Genomic DNA, 12,424 nt, shown 5'->3' with positions numbered 1-12,424 from the left:
TTAGCCTCCTGAAGCTTGAATCCCTGGTTTGGTGATGCTTTCGAAGCAGCTGGTCCCGGCTGTACCCAACGATCTTCTAGCTTAGGGAGACTTCGCTTCTCCCAGAAGGCACCTGGAATATGCAAATTAGCCTCCTGAAGCTTGAATCCCTGGTTTGGTGATGCTTTCGAAGCAGCTGGTCCCGGCTGTACCCAACGATCTTCTAGCTTAGGGAGACTTCGCTTCTCCCAGAAGGCACCTGGAATATGCAAATTAGCCTCCTGAAGCTTGAATCCATGGTTTGGTGATGCTTTCGAAGCAGCTGGTCCCGGCTGTACCCAACGATCTTCTAGCTTAGGGAGACTTCGCTTCTCCCAGAAGGCACCTGGAATATGCAAATTAGCCTCCTGAAGCTTGAATCCCTGGTTTGGTGATGCTTTCGAAGCAGCTAGTCCCGGCTGTACCCAACGATCTTCTAGCTTAGGGAGACTTCGCTTCTCCCAGAAGGCACCTGGAATATGCAAATTAGCCTCCTGAAGCTTGAATCCCTGGTTTGGTGATGCTTTCGAAGCAGCTGGTCCCGGCTGTACCCAACGATCTTCTAGCTTAGGGAGACTTCGCTTCTCCCAGAAGGCACCTGGAATATGCAAATTAGCCTCCTGAAGCTTGAATCCCTGGTTTGGTGATGCTTTCGAAGCAGCTGGTCCCGGCTGTACCCAACGATCTTCTAGCTTAGGGAGACTTCGCTTCTCCCAGAAGGCACCTGGAATATGCAAATTAGCCTCCTGAAGCTTGAATCCCTGGTTTGGTGATGCTTTCGAAGCAGCTGGTCCCGGCTGTACCCAACGATCTTCTAGCTTAGGGAGACTTCGCTTCTCCCAGAAGGCACCTGGAATATGCAAATTAGCCTCCTGAAGCTTGAATCCCTGGTTTGGTGATGCTTTCGAAGCAGCTGGTCCCGGCTGTACCCAACGATCTTCTAGCTTAGGGAGACTTCGCTTCTCCCAGAAGGCACCTGGAATATGCAAATTAGCCTCCTGGAGCTTGAATCCCTGGTTTGGTGATGCTTTCGAAGCAGCTAGTCCCGGCTGTACCCAACGATCTTCTAGCTTAGGGAGACTTCGCTTCTCCCAGAAGGCACCTGGAATATGCAAATTAGCCTCCTGAAGCTTGAATCCCTGGTTTGGTGATGCTTTCGAAGCAGCTGGTCCCGGCTGTACCCAACGATCTTCTAGCTTAGGGAGACTTCGCTTCTCCCAGAAGGCACCTGGAATATGCAAATTAGCCTCCTGAAGCTTGAATCCCTGGTTTGGTGATGCTTTCGAAGCAGCTGGTCCCGGCTGTACCCAACGATCTTCTAGCTTAGGGAGACTTCGCTTCTCCCAGAAGGCACCTGGAATATGCAAATTAGCCTCCTGAAGCTTGAATCCCTGGTTTGGTGATGCTTTCGAAGCAGCTGGTCCCGGCTGTACCCAACGATCTTCTAGCTTAGGGAGACTTCGCTTCTCCCAGAAGGCACCTGGAATATGCAAATTAGCCTCCTGAAGCTTGAATCCCTGGTTTGGTGATGCTTTCGAAGCAGCTGGTCCCGGCTGTACCCAACGATCTTCTAGCTTAGGGAGACTTCGCTTCTCCCAGAAGGCACCTGGAATATGCAAATTAGCCTCCTGAAGCTTGAATCCCTGGTACATCTTGAGGCAGGCAAGGTAGTGAGTAGTGTTGAGCGATACCGTCCGATACTTGAAAGTATCGGTATCGGATAGTATCGGTCGATACCCGAAAAATATCGGATATCGCCGATACCGATATCCGATACCAATACAAGTCAATGGGACATCAAGTATCGGAAGGTATTCTCATGGTTCCCAGGGTCTGAAGGAGAGGAAACTCTCCTTCAGGCCCTGGGATCCATAGAAATGTGTAAAATAAAGAATTAAAATAAAAAATATTGATATGCTCACCTCTCCGGCAGCCCCTGGACATCACGCTGCTAACCGGGAGGCTTCTTTGTTTAAAATGCGCGCCTTTAGGACCTGCGAATGACGTCCCGGCTTCTGATTGGTCGCGTGCCGCCCATGTGACCGGCACGCGACCAATCAGAAGCTGCAACGTCATTCGCAGGTCCTCAATTCCTAGAATTACGAGTTTTTGTGAATGAGAATGACGTCGCGGCTTCTGATTGGTCGCGTGCCGGTCACATGGGCGGCATGCGACCAATCAGAAGCCGCAACGTCATTCTCATTCACTAAACTCCTAATTCTAGGAATTGAGGACCTGCGAATGACGTCACGGCTTCTGATTGGTTGCGTGGCGGTCACATGGGCGGCACGCGACCAATCAGAAGCCGGGACGTCATTCGCAGGTCCTAAAGGCGTGCATTTTAAACAAAGAAGCCTCCCGGTTAGCAGCGTGATGTCCAGTGGCCGCCGGAGAGGTGAGCATATCAATATTTTTTATTTTAATTCTATATTTTACACATTTCTATTGATCCGATACCGATACCCGATATCACAAAAATATCGGATCTCGGTATCGGAATTCCGATACCGCAAGTATCGGCCGATACCCGATACTTGCGGTATCGGAATGCTCAACACTAGTAGTGAGTGATAACGGAAGGAATTTCATGGCTGCCATAGCCCTTTCCGAACTGAAACACATTCCTTGCCTGGCTCACACCTTAAACCTGGTGGTGCAGTGCTACCTGAAAAGTTATCCGGGGTTATCCGACCTGCTCCTCAAAGTGCGCAGACTATGCTGGCATATCCGCCGTTCGCCCGTACACTCCAGCCGTATGCAGAACTATCAGTGGTCTTTGAACCTTCCCCAGCATCGCCTAATCATCGACGTTGCAACAAGGTGGAACTCCACACTGCACATGCTTCAGAGACTGTGCGAACAGAGGCGTGCTGTTATGTATTTGTGGGAGGATACACATACACGGGCAGGCAGTTGGATGGCAGACATGGAGTTGTCAGGTGTGCAGTGGTCGAAGGTACAAGACATGTGTCAAGTCCTTCAGTGTTTTGAGGAATGCACACGGCTGGTTAGTGCAGACAACGCCATAATAAGCATGAGCATCCCCCTAATGCGTCTGCTGATGCAAAGTTTGACGCACATAAAGGAGCAGGCGTCTGCAGCAGAGGAAGAGGAAAGCCTTGATGACAGTCAGCCATTGTCTGGTCAGGGCAGTGTACAGGATGAGGTAGCAGGCGAACAGGAGGAGGAGGACGGGGAGGATGATGGGGATGAGTATTTTTTTAATGAGGAAGCTTCTCCGGGGCCAATGGAAATTGGTGGCGTGGCAAGGCCGGGTTCTGGTTTTTTGAGGGACACAAGTGACGTAGATTTGCCTGTAACTGCCCCTCAACCCAGCACAACCGCAGATTTGACAACTGGAACTTTGGCCCACATGGCGGATTATGCCTTACGTATCCTCAAAAGGGACCCATGCATTATTAAAATGATGACCAATGACGATTACTGGTTAGCCTGCCTCCTTGATCCTCGCTATAAAGGTAAATTGCAAAATATTATGCCACATGAGAACCTGGAACAAATATTAGCAACCAAACAATCAACTCTTGTTGACCGTTTGATTCAGGCATTCCCAGCACACAGCGCCGGTGATGGTTCTCACACGAGCTGCAGGGGGCAGCAGACCAGAGGTGTTAGAGGTGCACAAATCAGAAGTGGCATTGGACAGAGGGGTTTTCTGACCAGGTTGTGGAGTGATTTTTCTATGACCGCAGACAGGACAGGTACTGCAGCATCAATTCAAAGTGACAGGAGACAACATTTGTCCAGTATGGTTACTAACTATTTTTCATCCCTTATCGATGTTCTCCCTCAACCGTCATTCCCATTTGATTACTGGGCATCCAAATTAGACACCTGGCCAGAATTGGCAGAATATGCATTGCGGGAGCTTGCTTGCCCAGCAGCTAAGGTGCTCTCAGAAAGAGTATTCAGTGCTGCTGGTTCAATATTAACCGAAAAAAGGACTCGTCTGGCTACCCAAAATGTTGATGATCTAACCTTCATTAAAGGGAACCTGTCACCCCGTTTTTTCAGATTGAGATAAAAATACTGTTAAATAGGGCCTGCACTGTGCGTTACAATAGTGTATGTAGTGTACCCTGATTCCCCACCTATGCTGCGAAATACATTACCAAAGTCGCCGTTTTCGCCTGTCAATCAGGCTGGTCAGGTCAGGTGGGCGTGGTGACATCGCTCTTTTCTTCCCCAGCTTTCCGTTGGTTGAATATAGAGAAAAGCGGAGGGCACCACTAGATATATGTCTAAATAATTACATGCTGGGGCTCACCAAGGACTTGAAAAGCTACAATTAGACCAGAAAGAAAAAAAAAAAAAAAAAAGATCATGTCCATAAAAATGGGAGCACCTCAGACAGATAAATAAAATGCAAAGTTTTTATTATATAACAACAAGATAATATACCACACACAAAAAACATAGAATATAAAAACATTTAAAAGTGCAAAGTGCAACAGACAAAAAGAAAAACACAGCAGTCATATCCTAATATAGGGAAAATGACAACCCACAACCCTATCTTCTCCCAGGATAACAAGGATATATATATGTACACAAACGTGGTAACCCAAAGAACAATTCCGCGATCACATATACTATATAGATAAACAATAGGAAATTCTCAACCTCAGAAGGGACAATGCAGTGCATACAAGCGCATGTCGCTACTTGATATCACAGTACCATATAGACCTACAAAAACAACCAAAATGTAATGCTCACCGGCACGTGCAATCCCATGCCTGGGCAGTTGTTGAAACAAGGCTCCTAGCACCTAGGTAAAGAGCATGCTGGACACAATGGTCACATACATGTCAAAATTAAACAGGAGCCCACACTGCAAAAAGATCCATAGGCATATGAGAGACCGGATCGTATGCAGGTAACAGAGGGAGAAACATGGGAGAGAAGAAAATGGGCTGTGGGGTGCAACCCACGCGTATCGCCGCAGCTGTGGCGGCTTCCTCAGGGAAAAATCAGCATGCTGTGTGGGATGTCAGACATAACTATAAACTAAATCTTAATGAGACAAATGGTATTCACCTGTTCAAAGGCATCAGTGGGGAAGCACATGGAGCGAGATGGCCGCGGCCATATTGTTAGTCCTAAAAGACAGCGTCTAACCAATAAAGCTATGTAAAAATAAGGAGAAAAAAAAAAAAGGAAATCGCACTGGGCGCGATGGACCTGCGCACTCGCGCGCCTGTGATGAACTCCCAGAAACCTTGTCCCCATGCAGCAGAGTGTCTGCGTGCTAAAAGCCAGAAAACTGGCGCATGCGCACTGACTATATACTAACGCGCCTATGAGAAAACTCAAATAATCTGGTTCACATATGAAAGTATACCCGCGCATTGCATGGAAGAGACAACAGAGACCATACACCTATGGGAGAGACGGTCCCACGCGAAGACCGTCACCCACCTGCAGCAAATCGTCATGCTGGGCAACTGCGGTATGGCATATAGCAGTATGCAGAGTGAATACAAACATGTACAATACAGCACCAATGAAGCAAAATAAAGATAGCATATATAAAACTACACTGGTACTAGCCCACCCATTGCCCCAAACGAACACAAGCTTATCTGAGTTATCGGACATGCTCCGACAGATACTCATGGGGTGGGAGTGTACGTATTGACACGCATAGGTACCACAGGGATCGCATGACTTATATCACTTGAAAGTCATGGATAGTAGCATAAGCACGCAGAAGTATGTGTACAACGATATTTATACACAGAGTACGAAATGTAATGTAGTCATATGTACATACTAAAGGACTAGGCCAGAACTACCAGGATACGAGAAAAAAAAAAAAAAAAATTCACAAAAACCTTATAACATAATAATATGGTAATAAAGCAAGAGATCCCAAGCCAAAGTACGCCCATATGTACATAGATAGAAAACGTATAGGGAGCACACGCATGAAAATAATCATGCGTATACCCGCCTAACTATACATGGCCTGAAAATAATGTTTCAAAAAAAAAAGAAAAAATTTATACACATATACATATACATATATATACACATATATATATATATATATATATACAGATACATATATACATATATATATACATACACACACACATACATACAATATGCATTGTATACTATAAGGTGCCATGATAACCAAAACGTGTCAAATACACTATTTTATTTATTTTAGTATCACAAAGTCACATAAAACAATGACACGGTAAAAACCGTGTCACTAATAAACCAGTAATAAGAATAACACCAAGAACATCTAGGCAGGCCCAGAGAATGTAAACACGTATGAAAAACAGAAAGGCCATAAAAAATGGAAACGCCTAATGCCATATGGTACTGTGATATAAATCAAAACCATCCTAACAAAACATCAGACCAAGTTGGATATACAACAAGTAATACAGTATATAACATTGCATAATATGGTGCCAGAAATCACATGTCAAGTATCCCTTCAAACAATACTCCAGATCATATATTAGGCATAAAAGCCAGAGAACAAAAGTTCCTCATTTAGTCCATTTGGTGATGTGGTCTTCAGGTCATAGATCCAGCGTGACTCTCATCGTAGGAGTTCCTTGGTTAAGTCCCCCCCCGGATGTTGCCCAGGACTTGGTCCACAACCATAACCCGCATGCCTTGATAACTACTGTTGTGAAAATCCATGAAATGGGATGCAACAGAGGAAATAGTTTTGGCTTTCACAACATCCACTTTTGCATTTGCAATGTTTGACATGTGTTGTTGGACTCTCCGTCTCACTTCTTGGGTGGTCTGTCCAATATACACCTTCGGACATGAACAGATCAGAGCATACACCAAATTCCTTGACCTGCAGTTGGCATAACTCCTCGCTTTTAATTCACCTGGAAAAATTGGCAGAGTCAAAGAATTAGTGGCAACCATGTAAGGACAAACATTACAGTTACCGCATGGGAAAGTTCCCTCCAACCTAGTTCCCGTTCCTAATCTCACAGTTGGTCTTTTGAAATGGCTGGTAGTAAGAACGTCTTTGAGGTTTCAGGCCCTCCTAGCAATGATCCTCGGTCTATTTGACAGGAAAGGCCTCAACTTCTTCTCATTCAATAGGATTTCCCAATGCTTGCCCAGAATATTGTAGACATCCTGCCACTGATTATTATATGACGTAATTAGATTGATAGTTGGCATGTCTTTGGGATACTTGACATGTGATTTCTGGCACCACATTATGCAATGTTATATACTGTATTACTTGTTGTATATCCAACTTGGTCTGATGTTTTGTTAGGATGGTTTTGATTTATATCACAGTACCATATGGCATTAGGCGTTTCCATTTTTTATGGCCTTTCTGTTTTTCATACGTGTTTACATTCTCTGGGCCTGCCTAGAAGTTCTTTGTGTTATTCTTATTACTGGTTCATTAGTGACTCGGTTTTTACCGTGTCATTGTTTTATGTGACTTTGTGATACTAAAATAAATAAAATAGTGTATTTGACACGTTTTGGTTATCATGGCACCTTATAGTATACAATGCATATTGTATGTATGTGTGTGTGTATGTATATATATATGTATATATGTATCTGTATATATATATATATGTGTATATATATGTATATGTATATGTGTATAAATTTTTTCTTTCTTCTTTTTTTTTTTTTTTTGCAACATTATTTTCAGGCCATGCATAGTTAGGCGGGTATACGCATGATTATTTTCATGCGTGTGCTCCCTATACGTTTTCTATCTATGTACATATGGGCGTACTTTGGCTTGGGATCTCTTGCTTTATTACCATATTATTATGTTATAAGGTTTTTGTGAATTTTTTTTTTTTTTTTTCTCGTATCCTGGTAGTTCTGGCCTAGTCCTTTAGTACAGGTCCTTCTCAAAAAATTAGCATATAGTGTTAAATTTCATTATTTACCATAATGTAATGATTACAATTAAACTTTCATATATTATAGATTCATTATCCACCAACTGAAATTTGTCAGGTCTTTTATTGTTTTAATACTGATGATTTTGGCATACAACTCCTGATAACCCAAAAAACCTGTCTCAATAAATTAGCATATCAAGAAAAGGTTCTCTAAACGACCTATTACCCTAATCTTCTGAATCAACTAATTAACTCTAAACACATGCAAAAGATACCTGAGGCTTTTATAAACTCCCTGCCTGGTTCATTACTCAAAACCCCCATCATGGGTAAGACTAGCGACCTGACAGATGTCAAGAAGGCCATCATTGACACCCTCAAGCAAGAGGGTAAGACCCAGAAAGAAATTTCTCAACAAATAGGCTGTTCCCAGAGTGCTGTATCAAGGCACCTCAATGGTAAGTCTGTTGGAAGGAAACAATGTGGCAGAAAACGCTGTACAACGAGAAGAGGAGACCGGACCCTGAGGAAGATTGTGGAGAAGGACCGATTCCAGACCTTGGGGAACCTGAGGAAGCAGTGGACTGAGTCTGGTGTGGAAACATCCAGAGCCACCGTGCACAGGCGTGTGCAGGAAATGGGCTACAGGTGCCGCATTCCCCAGGTAAAGCCACTTTTGAGCTACAGAGAAGCAGCACTGGACTGTTGCTAAGTGGTCCCAAGTACTTTTTTCTGATGAAAGCAAATTTTGCATGTCATTCAGAAATCAAGGTGCCAGAGTCTGGAGGAAGACTGGGGAGAAGGAAATGCCAAAATGCCTGAAGTCCAGTGTCAAGTACCCACAGTCAGTGATGGTGTGGGGTGCCATGTCAGCTGCTGGTGTTGGTCCACTGTGTTTCATCAAGGGCAGGGTCAATGCAGCTAGCTATCAGGAGATTTTGGAGCACTTCATGCTTCCATCGGCTGAAATGCTTTATGGAGATGAAGATTTCATTTTTCAGCACAACCTGGCAGCTGCTCACAGTGCCAAAACCACTGGTAAATGGTTTACTGACCATGGTATTACTGTGCTCAATTGGCCTGCCAACTCTCCTGACCTGAACCCCATAGAGAATCTGTGGGATATTGTGAAGAGAAAGTTGAGAGACGCAAGACCCAACACTCTGGATGAGCTTAAGGCCGCTATTGAAGCATCCTGGGCCTCCATAACATCTCAGCAGTGTCACAGGCTGATTGCCTCCATGCCACGCCGCATTGAAGCAGTCATTTCTGCCAAAGGATTCCCGACCAAGTATCGAGTGCATAACTGAACATTATTATTTGATGGTTTTTTTGTTTGTTATTAAAAAACACTTTTATTTGATTGGATGGGTGAAATATGCTAATTTATTGAGACAGGTTTTTTGGGTTATCAGGAGTTGTATGCCAAAATCATCAGTATTAAAACAATAAAAGACCTGACAAATTTCAGTTGGTGGATAATGAATCTATAATATATGAAAGTTTAATTGTAATCATTACATTATGGTAAATAATGAAATTTAACACTATATGCTAATTTTTTGAGAAGGACCTGTATGTACATATGACTACATTACATTTCGTACTCTGTGTATAAATAGCGTTGTACACATACTTCTGCGTGCTTATGCTACTATCCATGACTTTCAAGTGATATAAGTCATGCGATCCCTGTGGTACCTATGCGTGTCAATACGTACACTCCCACCCCATGAGTATCTGTCGGAGCATGTCCGATAACTCAGATAAGCTTGTGTTCGTTTGGGGCAATGGGTGGGCTAGTACCAGTGTAGTTTTATATATGCTATCTTTATTTTGCTTCATTGGTGCTGTATTGTACATGTTTGTATTCACTCTGCATACTGCTATATGCCATACCGCAGTTGCCCAGCATGACGATTTGCTGCAGGTGGGTGACGGTCTTCGCGTGGGACCGTCTCTCCCATAGGTGTATGGTCTCTGTTGTCTCTTCCATGCAATGCGCGGGTATACTTTCATATGTGAACCAGATTATTTGAGTTTTCTCATAGGCGCGTTAGTATATAGTCAGTGCGCATGCGCCAGTTTTCTGGCTTTTAGCACGCAGACACTCTGCTGCATGGGGACAAGGTTTCTGGGAGTTCATCACAGGCGCGCGAGTGCGCAGGTCCATCGCGCCCAGTGCGATTTCCTTTTTTTTTTTCTCCTTTTTTTTACATAGCTTTATTGGTTAGACGCTGTCTTTTAGGACTAACAATATGGCCGCGGCCATCTCGCTCCATGTGCTTCCCCACTGATGCCTTTGAACAGGTGAATACCATTTGTCTCATTAAGATTTAGTTTATAGTTACCGTATGTCTGACATCCCACACAGCATGCTGATTTTTCCCTGAGGAAGCCGCCACAGCTGCGGCGATACGCGTGGGTTGCACCCCACAGCCCATTTTCTTCTCTCCCATGTTTCTCCCTCTGTTACCTGCATACGATCCGGTCTCTCATATGCCTATGGATCTTTTTGCAGTGTGGGCTCCTGTTTAATTTTGACATGTATGTGACCATTGTGTCCAGCATGCTCTTTACCTAGGTGCTAGGAGCCTTGTTTCAACAACTGCCCAGGCATGGGATTGCACGTGCCGGTGAGCATTACATTTTGGTTGTTTTTGTAGGTCTATATGGTACTGTGATATCAAGTAGCGACATGCGCTTGTATGCACTGCATTGTCCCTTCTGAGGTTGAGAATTTCCTATTGTTTATCTATATAGTATATGTGATCGCGGAATTGTTCTTTGGGTTACCACGTTTGTGTACATATATATATCCTTGTTATCTTGGGAGAAGATAGGGTTGTGGGTTGTCATTTTCCCTATATTAGGATATGACTGCTCTGTTTTTCTTTTTGTCTGTTGCACTTTGCACTTTTAAATGTTTTTATATTCTATGTTTTTTGTATGTGGTATATTATCTTGTTGATATATAATAAAAACTTTGCATTTTATTTATCTGTCTGAGGTGCTCCCATTTTTATGGACATGATCTTTTTTTTTTTTTCTTTCTGGTCTAATTGCAGCTTTCCGTTGGTGGCGTAGTGGTGTGCGCATGTCCAAGTTTCGAATTCCCTGCATGCACGTGAAGAAACAGCGCGCGATCTGCGCTCTTATCCCTGTCATCGGTGGGGGCGGCCATCTTCCTGGGGCCGCGCGTGCGCAGATGGAGTGCTCTGCTGCACGGGGCTTCAGGAAAATGGCCGCGGGATACCGCGCGTGCGCAGAAGAGATCGCGGCGGCCATTTTCCCAAAGCCGAGATGCAAACTCGGCTTTGGGAAAATGGCCGCCGCGATCTCTTCTGCGCACGCGCGGCATCCCGCGTCCATTTTCCTGAAGCCCCGTGCAGCAGAGCACTCCATCTGCGCACACGCGGCCCCAGGAAGATGGCCGCCCCCACCGATGACAGGGATAATAGCGCAGATCGCGCGCTGTTTCTTCACGTGTGCGCAGGGAATTCGAAACTTGGACATGCGCACACCACTATGCCACCAACGGAAAGCTGGGGAAGAACAGAGCGATGTCACCACGCCCACCTGACCTGACCAGCCTGATTGACAGGCGAAAACGGCGACTTTGGTAATGTATTTCGCAGCATAGGTGGGGAATCAGGGTACACTACATACAGTATTGTAACGCACAGCGCAGGCCCTATTTAACAGTATTTTTATCTCAATCTGAAAAAATGGGGTGACAGGTTCCCTTTAAAATGAACAACTCCTGGATTTCGAATTATTTTGCCCCACCTTTCCCGGCTGACACCTAGCTTTCCTATAAAAAGGTCTTGCTTGTGGACTGGTCTGACTGAGTTTTCCAATCTCGTAATTTGCAGCAGCTGTTTGTCCAGCATACGACATGTTTACGCCTCCCTAAATGGGCAAACTCCCCCCATGGGGCCATGGTCTCGCCACTTGGCGCAAGCACCCGTGAGAGTGCAGTTTGTCTGAAGAGGTGGGTGTGCACGCTTTTGGTCGACGGCACTGCCACTGGGTCCCTCATAGTACAATAAAGTGTCTCTGGCGGTGGTGCGTACCCAACATCAGACACACCGTTGTAACATGAGGGGCCCTGGGCCTGTACCGCCGGCCACAAGACAGTTCCCCCCCAGCTCAAACAGTGCTCTACGATTTGCAAAATTATCTCTCACAGCTCCTTCAATGTTTAGTCTATGCGCTGACATCCTTCAATGCCTGGCACTGACAATACCAATGTGTTGACATGTATGATGCTACTTAAAATAGTCAGGGGCAGTGTCCTATATTTACACCAGTAAATACTTAGTGCCAAATTACTAGGTCTGAAACTCAGCAGAGGAGCCCACCCCTGTACCTAAGTATGCCACCCTTTTGTTTTTTGGTTTTGTTGTATTGCGAGACATTAACATCTATTTATTTTTTGGGAGTACTAACTGTCAGACACTCCTTACAATCGGCCTCCGCTGACAACACCAATGCTGCCTGTGTACCCCTGC

The sequence above is a fragment of the Ranitomeya imitator genome, chromosome 1 (assembly GCF_032444005.1).
Source record: "Ranitomeya imitator isolate aRanImi1 chromosome 1, aRanImi1.pri, whole genome shotgun sequence".
NCBI classification, from domain to species: domain Eukaryota; kingdom Metazoa; phylum Chordata; class Amphibia; order Anura; family Dendrobatidae; genus Ranitomeya; species Ranitomeya imitator.
This window is presented reverse-complemented; position numbering follows the sequence as displayed.